Source organism: Lagenorhynchus albirostris, chromosome 9 (assembly GCF_949774975.1).
Source record: "Lagenorhynchus albirostris chromosome 9, mLagAlb1.1, whole genome shotgun sequence".
Taxonomy (NCBI): Eukaryota; Metazoa; Chordata; class Mammalia; order Artiodactyla; family Delphinidae; genus Lagenorhynchus; species Lagenorhynchus albirostris.
Window position 1 is genome coordinate 13705711 of NC_083103.1, and position 12079 is coordinate 13717789.

At 40.7% G+C, this 12079-nt stretch overlaps 1 protein-coding gene and 1 non-coding gene across 10 annotated transcripts in view; one reads left to right on the forward strand and one right to left on the reverse strand.

Annotated features, from left to right (window-relative positions):
• The window catches only part of AMBRA1 (autophagy and beclin 1 regulator 1), a 175916-nt gene that overhangs the window by 103036 nt on the left and 60801 nt on the right, over window positions 1–12079 (forward strand). The gene's annotated exons all lie outside the window — the stretch shown is intronic.
• Window positions 8707–8813, reverse strand: LOC132526639 (U6 spliceosomal RNA). Its single transcript, XR_009542630.1, has one exon. It is a non-coding gene; the product is annotated as a U6 spliceosomal RNA (small nuclear RNA).

Genomic DNA, 12079 nt, shown 5'->3' on the forward strand with positions numbered 1-12079 from the left:
TCTGTTCTTCTTTCTCAAGATTGTTTTGGCTATTTGGGGTCTTCTGTTTTTTCCATACAAATTAAAAAAAATTTGTTCTAGTTCTATGAAAAGTGCCATTGGTGATTTGATAGGATTGCATTGAATGTGTAGATTGCCTTCAGTAGTATTGTCATTTTAACAATATTGATTCTTCCAATCCAAGAAGACAGTACATCTTCCATCTGTTTGTGTCATCTTCAATTTCTTTCATCAGCGTCTTACAGATTTCGGAGTGCAGGGGTCTGTCACCTCCTTCAGTAGGTTTATCCCTAGGTATTCTATTCTTTTTGATGGTAAATGGGATTGTTTCCTTAATTTCTCTTTCTGATGTTTCATTGTTAGTATATAGAAATGCAATAGATTTATTCATTTTGTATCCAACAACTTTACAGAATTCATTGATGAGCTCTAGTAATTTTCTGGTTGCATCTCTAGAATTTTCTATGTATTGCATCATGTCATCTGCAAACAGTGACAGTTTTATTTCTTTTCAAATTTGGATTCCTTGTATTTCTTTTTCTTCTCTGATTGCTGTGGCTAGGACTTCTAAAACTGTGTTGAATAAAAGTGGCTGGAGTGGACATCCTTGTCTTGTTCCTGATCTTAGAGGAAATGCTTTCAGCTTTTCACCATTGAGTATGATGTTAGCTGTGGGTTTGTCATATATGACCTTTATTATGTTGAGTTATGTTCCCTCTATGCCCAGTTTCTGAAGAGTTTTTATCATAAATGGATATTGAATTTATCAAAAGCTTTTTCTGCATCTATTGCGATGACCATATGGTTTTTATTCTTCAGTTTGTTAATGTGGTGCATCAAGTTGATCAATTTGCAGATATTGAAAAATCCTTGCATCCCTGGAATAAATCTGACTTGATGATGATGTATGATCTTTTAAGGTATTGTGAGAGCCAGTTCGCTAGTATTTTGTTGAGGATTTTTGCCTCTGTGTTGGTCAGTGGTATTGGCCTGTAATTTTCTTTTTTTGTGATATCTTTGTCTGGTTTTGGTATCAGGGTAATAATACTGGCCTCATAGAATGAGTTCTGAAGTGTTCCTTCCTCTGCATTTTTTTGGAATAGTTTCAGAAGGATAGGTGTTAACTCTTCTCTAAATGTTTGGTAGAATTCACCTGTGAAGCCGTCTGGTCCTGGACTTCTGTTTGTCAGGAATTTTAAAATTATTGATTCAATTTTAGTACTGGTAATTGGTCTGTTCATATTTTCTGTTTCTTCCTGTTTCAGTCTTGGGAGATTTTACCTTTCTAGGAATTTGTCCATTTTTTCCTAGGCTGTCCATTTTATTGGCATATAGTTGCTCATAGTAGTCTTTTATGATTCTTTATATTTCTGTGGTGTCAGTTGTAACTTCTCCTTTTTCATTTCTGATTTTATTGATTTGGACCCTCTCCCTTTTTCTCTTGATGAGTCTGGCTAAAGGTTTATCAATTTCGTTCATCTTTTCAAAGAACCAGCTTTTAGTTTCATTGATCTTTTCTATTGTTTTCTTAAGTCTCTGCACATTCCTATCAGTTTTATCACCCATTGTTCTTAGAGTGCACAGAACCACTTTAAGAAGGCAACATTGTTCAACCAACATTGTTGCTTCATTCAACAAATGTCTGAGGGCTTTCTGTGTACCTTTCAGCATCCTATGCCCTGGGGATACAGCAGTCATGTTTTTTTAAGTAAACTGAATGGTCCAGGTTTAGGATCAAATTTCTTTTCCTGATCCACCTTACATTATAAATATTTACATTTTGGATAAGTTCCTATGCTTATATATTGTTACCACTTAATGCATATTTATTGAATTAATTAACAGCTGACAAAATCTTTTCTCCATTCCTTACTAATGTGATTTTAGAGCTTATTCAAATCCTTGGGACAGACAGTTGAAGAATATATAGTTTAGGCTGAGTGTTTTAAGCAATTTTTTAGATATCCTCTTTTCTTTGGCTGTATTGACCTGCTCTCAACTTCATTTATAAGAAAGTGGATGATCTCTTATATTTTTTTGTTCCTTCACAGTGACTTGTCCCCCAAACTAATGACTTTTTCCAGGACTTCTCTCTTTATTAATTGAGATATAATTCACATATAAAATTCACCCTTTCAATGTGTACAATTGAGTGGTTTTTAGCATATTCACAGAATTGTGCAACAATTGCCACTATGTAATTCCAGAACATTTTCATCACCCAAAAAAGAGACTCCATACCCATTAGCAGTCACTTCCTATTCCTCTCTTCCCACACAGGGCCTGGCAACTACTTTCTGTCTCTGTGGATTTGCCTCCCCTGGACATTTCATATAAATGGAGTCATACAATACATGGCTTTTTGTGTGTGGTTTCTTTCACTTGGCGTAATATTTTCAGTGTTACTCCATGTTATAGCATGTGTCAGTACTTCACTTCTGTTTGTGGCCAAATAATATTCCATTGTATATGGATATACCATATTTTATTTATCCATTTGTCGGCTGATGGACATTTGAACCGTTGCCACTCTTTGAATAATGCTGCTATGAACATTCATATACAAGTTTTTGTGCGGACATATGTTTTCAGTTATCTTTGGTATATACCTAGGAATGGAATTGCTGCTTCATATGATAACTCTGTGTTTAACTTTTTGAGAAACTGACCTCTCTTCAACAGTAACTTCCTTTGATCACTTTCCTTTTTGAAAGCTTTCCTTTCCTGGCTTCCCTTTTCTCCTGTACCAGATCTACTCTAGCTCTCCTGTTTACTTTGGTCTTCTTCAGTTTTCTGAGTTATCACTTTTATGAAAATAACTCAGAGATTTTTCTTTTTTCATAATTAATTAATTTATGTATTTTTGGCTGCGTTGGGTCTTCATTGCCACGCACAGGCTTTCTCTAGTTGCGGCGAGCGGGGGGCTACTCTTCATTGTGTACGGGCTTCTCGTCGTGGTGGCTTCTCTTATTGTGAAGCATGGGCTGTAGGCACACGGGCTTCAGTAGTTGTGGCACGCGGACTCAGTAGTTGTGGCTCGCGGGCTCTAGAGTGCAGGCTCAGTAGTTGTGGTGCACGGGCTTAGTTGCTCTTCGGCATGTGGGATCTTCCTGGACCAGGGCTTGAACCCATGTCCCCTGCATTGGCAGGCGGATTCTTAACCACTGCACCACCAGGGAAGCCCCTCAGACATTTTTCTAAATTCTTTCCACTTTGAATGGCCCACAACCTTCTTATGTTTAATACGTTGAAAGCCAAACTTTCTCCCATTCCCTATTTTTAGTAATTTTACCAACATTCTTCTTGATGCCCAGGTGCTAGGCCTGTAAATTTTTGTGGGTTATTACTTCACCCCAGCTACCTATATTCCGTTTCCGTTTGCTCATTGTATAAAGAGAATGGGAAAAGAAGGGTTACGACTAGCAACTTACGACAACATTTCTCCTCCAGAAGAAACAAAATTGTATGTGAAAGGCAATATAAATTTATTATACTATTCCTGTATGCTATGAATATTTATATAGTCATAATACTGTAAATAATTAACATTATTTAACCTAAAAATGGGGTATAACTATTTTGGTAGGATGAGGGAGGAAAGAGAGCAGGAGAAATCATTTCCCATCTTAGGAAGCCAGTGGATAATTGCTGAAATTGAAAAATTAGTAACAGCAGAAATATGACAGTTAATTATCAGAAGAAAAACAGCTAAAAGATTTGGAAAGTAATTGCTTCTGGAGAGCAGAAATCAAGGGAGAGGATGGAGCAGGAGGCTGCTCTTTAACTTTATTAGCCTTGTAATACTCTTTAACTTTTAAAATTATGTGTATGTAGTATTTTGATAAAAATTGAAATTTAAAAGCTATCCACCTTGTAATTCCCTTACTCAAAAAATTTCAAAGAGTTTCTATTTCCTGCTGTACAGATGACAAATTCCTTGTCATTTTTTAAGCCTTATATTATATTCTGCTTTATATGAGCCTTTGCTTCCCACTGAACTGATATTAGCCCTTGAACCCTGAATCACCTTGAGCAGTAGCCTCTTTCTTCCTTGAATCATTCTCCCCCTCTCCTCCTTTCCAAATCCTTTCCTCCTTCCTTTAAGCCCTAGCTCCTATTTCTTCCCTAAGCTTTCCTGGTTTCCCCTCCCCAAGCCCAGTGACCTTTCCTAAACAGCTGTGGCTCTAGTCATCTGTACCATTCATTAGACACTTAAGTGGCCTTTTCTTGTTTGTAATGTTTTTTTTTTAAGATAATTTCTAAGATGGATTATTTTTTTTTTAATTTATTTATTTATGGCTGTGTTGGGTCTTCGTTTCTGTGCGAGGTCTTTCTCTAGTTGTGGCAAGCGGGGGCCACTCTTCATCGCAGTGCGCGGACCTCTCACTATTGCAGCCTCTCTTGTTGCGGAGCAGGAGCACAGGCTCCAGACGCGCAGGCTCAGTAGTTTTGGCTCACGGGCTTAGTTGCTCTGCGGCGTGTGGGATCTTCCCAGACCAGGGCTCGAACCCGTGTCCCCTGCATCGGCAGGCAGACTCTCAACCACAGTGCCACCAGGGAAGCCCCTGTAATGTTTTTGACATAACTCTTATCTCCCCAACTGGATTATTGGCTTCAGCCAAGCAAGAAGGACATCATATTACCATTTTATGTACATCTTCCACTATGTATGTTTGATAGATATATGTTTAATATTCAGTTCTCATTCAGCCATCAAAAAGCCTCTGGTTTGAGATCACTACTCTATTCTGGGCATGTCTCAGGACTCCGTACTTTTAGTCTAAAACTCTATCTCTGTCAGCCTTAGTGAGGTTGAAAGCCAAGGTTTTATCTCTTTGCTGGTGATACTGTCATTGGTTGGCACAGTGTGCCTGTTTTTATAAAACAACATAGATGGTGATTTAGGGCAGAGGATATATTGGTTGAGGGTGTGGAATCTGGATTGGCTGGTTTGCATGCTTGTAGGCAATTGTTTGCTATCTCTAGGAATTAACTAATACAGGGAGGGGCAGTCTATCAGTCTGTGTGGCCCCCAAGATATCAGAGCACCATAAAATATAGAAAACAAAACCCACTTAATACAGTGACGCGCACACACACACAAAATTTAATTTGCTATTTCAGTGGTTTCTTGGAGCTCCTGAAGACTGTCTATAGACCCAGTGTTTAAAACCCAGTCTGGGCCGTGGGAGCTCTATGCCTTTGAATACAGTAGTTGAGTTTAGGCTACCTCTTCATAAGAAGGTCTGTAGTTAACAGAGTGTAGCAGCTGCTCAATTTTTTATGGTAAAGCTTTCCTTTCTACTTTCTTTTGACTTTTACCCTAAGAGCTTATTTGTGGGTATTTTGTGCCAAGAGGGATAAGCCTGTATCCCCTAATTGCTACATCAAGTCTGTACTCCTAGGGCTTCCTGATGACATTTTAAATACATGGAAATTTGAATGCATGAACTGTCTGGTGCTGATTCTTTGCTGCATTTCTGCTCTGGCACCTGCTCCCCTCTTCTTGGAGTTTATCCCATTGCCTAATTCTGTACATTGTCTCCAAACCTTTCATTAAGCATTGTTGGAAATTTTGCTTTTTAACCTCAGCATCCCCGCTTATCTTTTCAACAGAAACAGAACTATCTCTGGCTACTAGGCATTTCCTTGAGTGAAAAGCTCCCCATCTCGCCTTTTCTGACTTTTCAGAGCATGAAATGGCTGTGGTAATCCTCTTGGCCTCAAGGCAAGAGCCTTGCAGAGGCAGACAAAGGGGACACCGTGCTCCCAGCTCAGATCCTCCAGAGGCCAAAGGCAGAAACTTTTTAACCTTAAACCAGCTTGCAGTGGAAAACCTGGCCACCCCTGCTTTGTTTTGGCTGCAGTTAAGAAGGAAGTAAATTCCTAGAGTGTTTCTCCTGCATGTAACCATCAATTTCTTAGTGCCCTGAGTACTGTATTTTGTAGATTTCCAGAGGTTGGGTACTTTCCTAGAGTTCAGAAATCAAACAAAAGTGGTTTTAGGAATTCTGGAGGTGTCCTTCTGCTGGTTGAATGGATATTTCTCAAAGCCAAAGGTACTCTGGCTCCAAGGCAACAAACTGAGTTGCAACTGTGTGGTTTGTGCAAAGTGCTATTTCTAGGGCACAAGGACTGAGAGGTACTTAAGTCTCTCACAGGGATTTAAGATAGTCCGTACTCCGCTAACAATATAGTAGTAAGAGTCTACACATAGTCAAAGAAACCTTTGTTTCTGTGCTTAATACAGAGTTATCGCACACCTTCTGTGGCAGAGCATCAAGATATTTCATACAAAGATGAGAAAATCATGTGTTGTCTTCCTGTCAAAAGAACCTATTTATGGGAATTCCCTGGTAGTCCAGTGGTTAGGTCTCGACTCTTTCACTGCTGGGGGCCCGGGTTCAATCCCCTGGTCAGGGAACTAAGATCCTGCAAGCCGCATGATGTGGCCAAAAAACAAACAGGGAACCTATTTATAATGTAGTGTGGGGATTCAGGTCCAGGGAAAGTGTTGAGCAGGAACAGAGCAAGTATACTTGGCTTACAGATTTTGAGTTGGACCTCTGGTGGACTGAATTTTGTACTTGTCTTAAGTGGACTGAATAATGGCAGAGTCCTGCCTGGACAGGAGGGTAGGAGATAGAGCAAAAGGAATATGACAGAATAAGAGAGAGAATCAAAATGCTATGGGGCTTCCAAAGAGAGGATCATGTCAGGTTAATGAGATCAGTAGACTTCTTGGAAAAAGGGATTGGGAGAGTCCTTGATCAGGGACGGGGGTTGGGGGAATTTTAGGAAACATTTGTTAGGAGAGAGAGGAAAGAGTCTAGATAGTAGGAACAGTATGAAGCAAAGTATAAAAGTGGAGATATATTTAAAACATATTTCCAGAAACACATGACTAATGAGCAGTAAGAGATAAGCACAGAAATGTAGATGGCAGACAGATTGTTGAGGGCCTTGAATAACAAACCAAGGAACCAAGCTCAGTTTAGGCAACGAGGAGCCATTAGAGATTTTTGAGCAGATGAGTGACACAATCAAAACTCTGCTTTTAGGGCTTCCCTGGTGGCACAGTGGTTGAGAGTCCGCCTGCCGATGCAGGGGACACGGGTTCGTGCCTCGGTCCGGGAAGATCCCACATGCCGCGAAGCGGCTGGGCCCGTGAGCCATGGCCTCTGAGCCTGCGCGTCCGGAGCCTGTGCTCGGCAATGGGAGAGGCCACAACAGTGAGAGGCCTGCGTACCGCAAAAAAAAAAAAAAAAAAAAAAAAGATGGATTGGAGTGAGGAGAGTGGAGAGGAAGATAGATAGATGGTTTTGTAAAGGACAAGGGCCCATAGCTTAGTGATAACTGCAAGATTCTTTCATGATGTTACTTACTCACACCCTAAGTGGCCTATAGAGAAGTTTGCATGTTGTCATGCATTCTTTATGATGACTACGGACAGAGTTCGTCTTTAAAAGGTAAGGGTACCATCATGCTCACTGGCTTTCAGGCATCCCTGAAGAGTGATAGCAGGCCCAGTGTTTCCTTAGGAGTTTATCTCAGCAGCTCTGGCAGAAAGGAAGAGACTAAAACATATCTTAAACTCCTTTGCTTTCCCTTGTGAAATATCCCTTTCAAAAACTAGAATTTTGCCACAGGCCTGTCTCAGAAATTTATCTAACCTGACATTAAAAATAAATCTTAGGTTTCTTCAAGGTAAGATTTTTTTTTTTTTTTTTTTTTGGTGGTACGCAGGCCTCTCACTGCTGTGGCCTCTCCCGTTGCGGAGCGCAGGCTCTGGACGTGCAGGCTCAGCGGCCATGGCTCATGGGCCCAGCCACTCCGCAGCATGTGGGATCTTCCCGGACTGGGGCATGAACCCGTGTCCCCTGCATTGGCAGGCGGACTCTCAACCACTGTGCCACCAGGGAAGCCCTGGTAAGATGTTTTAAGGTGGCATCTAAGAGAAAAGCTTAGGGCTGGGCATCTGTTTGTACATTTCATCTGTGCAGACAGACTGTTCCTAGTGTGAACGCAGGAAGCCTATGGCCTTAGAGCCTCCGCTTTTGTTGGGTACAAAGTTTGTGTGACCATATGCCATTCATAGCTGCCTGCTGGATGGTTTCACCAGTGCAGTAGCTCAGGCTTTACTTGGTATAAACTTGATTCAGTGAGACACAGGATATGTTTCTGTGGGAGAAATCTTTCATGTCAAGAATTCCAAGTAAACGGAATATGGCTATCTCTGCCCACCTTTGGAATTTAGTGGGACTCCACATCCCAGAGTATTTCACTTTAGCCAATTACTGCCTCACCCGTTCTTTGTTGGACAAGGCTTGAGATTGTGGGGAAGCATTTAAAATAAAGGTCTTTACCTTGTGTCCCCAGCTTCTTGCTTGTTTACTTCCTTCCTATCCCCTTTCTCCCTCCCTTCAATAGTGAGAAATTTTTTTAATATAAAGAAGTATAAATACATACATACAGGCACACACATATATAACAAGCATCTGTGCCGCCACACCAAGATTTAATAGTTGTTAACAGTTTGCCCTGCTTGCCTCAATTCCTTTTTTTTTTTTTCTGGCTGCCACGCAGCATGCAGGATCTTAGTTCCCCCAACCAGGGATCGAACCCATGCCCCCTGCAGTGCAAGCGGGGAGCCCTAACCACTGGGCCTCCAGGGAATTTCCCCCCTCAGTTCTTTTTTTTTTTTTTTTTAATATGGAACACTTCACGAATTTGCGTGTCATCCTTGCGCAGGGGCCATGCTAATCTTCTCTGCATTGTTCCAATTTTAGTATATGTGCCGCCGAAGCGAGCACCCCCCTCAATTCTTAAAAATAAAATCTTTTTAGATAAAGTCGAAGTTCCCTTTGACTTCCATAATTATATTTCCCGTTCTACCTAGAGGCAGCCTCTATCATGAATTTGGTTTATATAATTGCAGTCCCTCTTTTATAACTTAATATGTTAGTAAAATATCATTGCTTTGTGTTTGTTTTTTTTAATTTATTTATATTTTTGGCTGCGTTGGGTCTTCATTGCTGGGCGCGGGCTTTCTTTAGTTGCGGCGAGCAGGGGCTACTCTTTGTTGCAGTGTGCAGGCTTCTCATTGCGGAAACTTCTCTTTGTTTTGGAGCATGGGCTCTAGGCACACGGGCTGCAATACTTGTGGCTCGCGGTCTCTAGAGCACAGGCTCAGTAGCTGTGGCGCATGGGCTTAGTTGGTCCGCGGCATGTGGGATCTTCCCGGACCAGGGCTCGAACCTGTGTCTCCTGCATTAGCAGGTGTATTCTTAACTACTGCGCCACCAGGGAAGCCCTGCTTTGTGTTTTAAGAGTTGTATTTTTATAAATGGTATCATACCATATGTATCATTTTTACAACTTTTATAATTCAATATTATGTTTTTCATCAATCCACAATGACACAGTTTGATTGATTTGGTTTGTTCCTTTTAATTGTTGCCTAGTATTCATTTATATACATTATTCCCTATTGGAGAACATGAAACTTTCTAGATTTTTACTATAACAACATGCCTTGAACTTCCTTGACATATGTCCTTGTGTACATCTGTAGCATTTTTTGTAAGATATTCACCCAGAGGTGGAATTGTTCTGACTCCTTTTTAGTCAAATAGCACAGATTTATTGGTTACCAAAGACATAACCCTCTTCTTAGATGTATGAAGGGCATCTCAGAGTATCATTCTGACTGTCACTTGGTAAAAATGGAAAACTTGAGGTTTTTGAATTTTATTGCAAACCCAGGATCAAGGAGTTTTTCTCAAGTCCTTCAACTAGTTAGCTTCATAGAACAAATAAATGTATATGTTGAATATAGGGGATATTAAATGGTAAAACGTACAAGTTTTCCATAGATCATTATAAAGGTAACTTCTCACTCTTCCTGTTTTCCCTTTTAAATCTTGTTTTAAAAAACCCAAAAACTGGGCTTCCCTGGTGGCGCAGTGGTTGGGAGTCCGCCTGCTGATGTAGGGGACGCGGGTTCATGCCCCGGTCCCGGAGGATCCCACATGCCGCGGAGCGGCTGGACCCGTGAGCCATGGCCGCTGAGCCTGTGCGTCCGGAGCCTGTGCTCCGTGACGGGAGAGGCCACGACAGTGAGAGGCCCGCATACCGCAAAAAAAAACAAACCCCAAAACCAAACAGGTCCATTGTAATTCAGCTAATATCAAAATATGTACTGTAAAATGCTTAAGTCTCTCCTCACCACTCTTATCCTCAGTCCCATTCCCCAAAGGGAATTCTAAGTCCTGCGACTGTACAGTATTTAAAATTTAAGTATAAAGTTGACCCCTTTCTCTCAAGGAGTTCACCATCTTTGGAGTATATCTTTCCAAATTTTTCTCTATGCCTCATCACACACATATATATTTATATACCTATTTTTTTCTTCATTTTGTTTTTTTATAGAGATGGGATCATACAGAACAATATATCAAGGACATCTTTTTGTGTCGGTACATATAGATCTACTTTATTCTCTTGGATGGCTGAATGGTGTTCCATAGTATAATTGACCATAGTTTGTTAAGCTGTTTTTTTCTCGATGGATGTTTCAGTTTATTTATAATTAAAGACATGCTCTTTTTGCAAACTGTAATTGCTTAGTCCCATTCCTGGATGTATATACTGGACTGAAAATTAACATATGATTTGGTTCTTTATAATTCAGCCTGTCCCTATAATAGATATAGATAGTAAGGACTGTCTAGGGCATGTCTTCTCACTTGTGGAAGGACAGTTCATAAGGCTAGCAGTGACCTTCCTTGCAGCTCCCATTGGTGCTCCTCACGCTTTGTAACTGTATGAATGGCAAAATTCTAAGTTCTGCGACTGTACAATATTTAAAATTTAAGTGAAAAGTTGACCCCCTTCTCTCAAGGAGTTCACTATCTTAAAGAAGAAAGAGACCAGGCAGTATCAACTGAAAATTGATGGCTAAGTGTACACAGAGATATAAACACTTGAACTCATTGCAGACTTTATATACAGGTAACCTACAAGATGACAAATGTTTTGTGTTATGAAAATGGCTAATGCTGTGTGGGGAGGGATTTCTCCCTAATTCTGAAAAGCTTCCAGAAGGAGGTGAGATTTTATTTAGATTTTATCCAGATTGTTGTCTAGCTTCTAGGTGCATCCTTCTAAGCAGTATCTCAATATGGGGCTTGTTAATAATGCTTTTCCACTTTGTGCCTGATATTAATGTCTGAACAGTGGATTTTAATTAGAAACTATTTCAAATTAGCTATCTTTATGTGACAAGTGTTGTTCTCCCAGGATCCCAGAGCACATGCCTGGCTCTGGGGACTACTCATGTTTCCGAGCAGTTTGTGGTTTGAAACAGGCCCATTTACCAAGGTCTCTCCCACTTATTTTTGCTCCAGACTTTCCACCAGTTGGTGCCTGCACTTTAGAACAAAGGTCTAGAATCTTTTTTCCACCTCTGATCTGGAAAAAAACAGCCAGGCTGGGCCAGTAGGACAGAATGTCTTTTTGAGTATCTTAAAGGATCTAGTTACTAAGATTTTTGTCAGGCTCACTTTTAGCATAATCAGGATGTAGTTTTTACAAAATGCTCAACCATCTTCCTTTAAGCAGCTGCCGCCACATGGATTAGGAATTACTAACCTTTTGACCTTACTCAAAAAACCCTAGTCCCTTTACAAAAACTAAGTCAGCTGGATGCTTTATCTCAGTGTCGCAAGTCCTAAAATATGCAATATTTCCCTTGCACTAACTTGCAGGAAACCCATATGATCCTCGACCTTATAGATGTTTCCTTCACTCCAAAGTGAAAGTGAAGTCGGCAGTCAAGACTGAGTATTGTATTCTGTGTCCACTTTTTGATCTAACTTCACCTTTGCCCTCCAAGCCCAAGGGGCTTCTTTGTTGGCCCTCAGAGCTTACTCAGCCTTTCTGTCCCTGGGTAAATAGTAATGTGGCAGTGATTGCAGTGAAGTGACACCATGCTGTCCTTGGAGCTCGAGTCTCCTCTAAACTGAGTGAGCCAGGCTTGAGTTAGAGTCTCAGAGGCTTGGGGCCTCTGTGCCTTCCC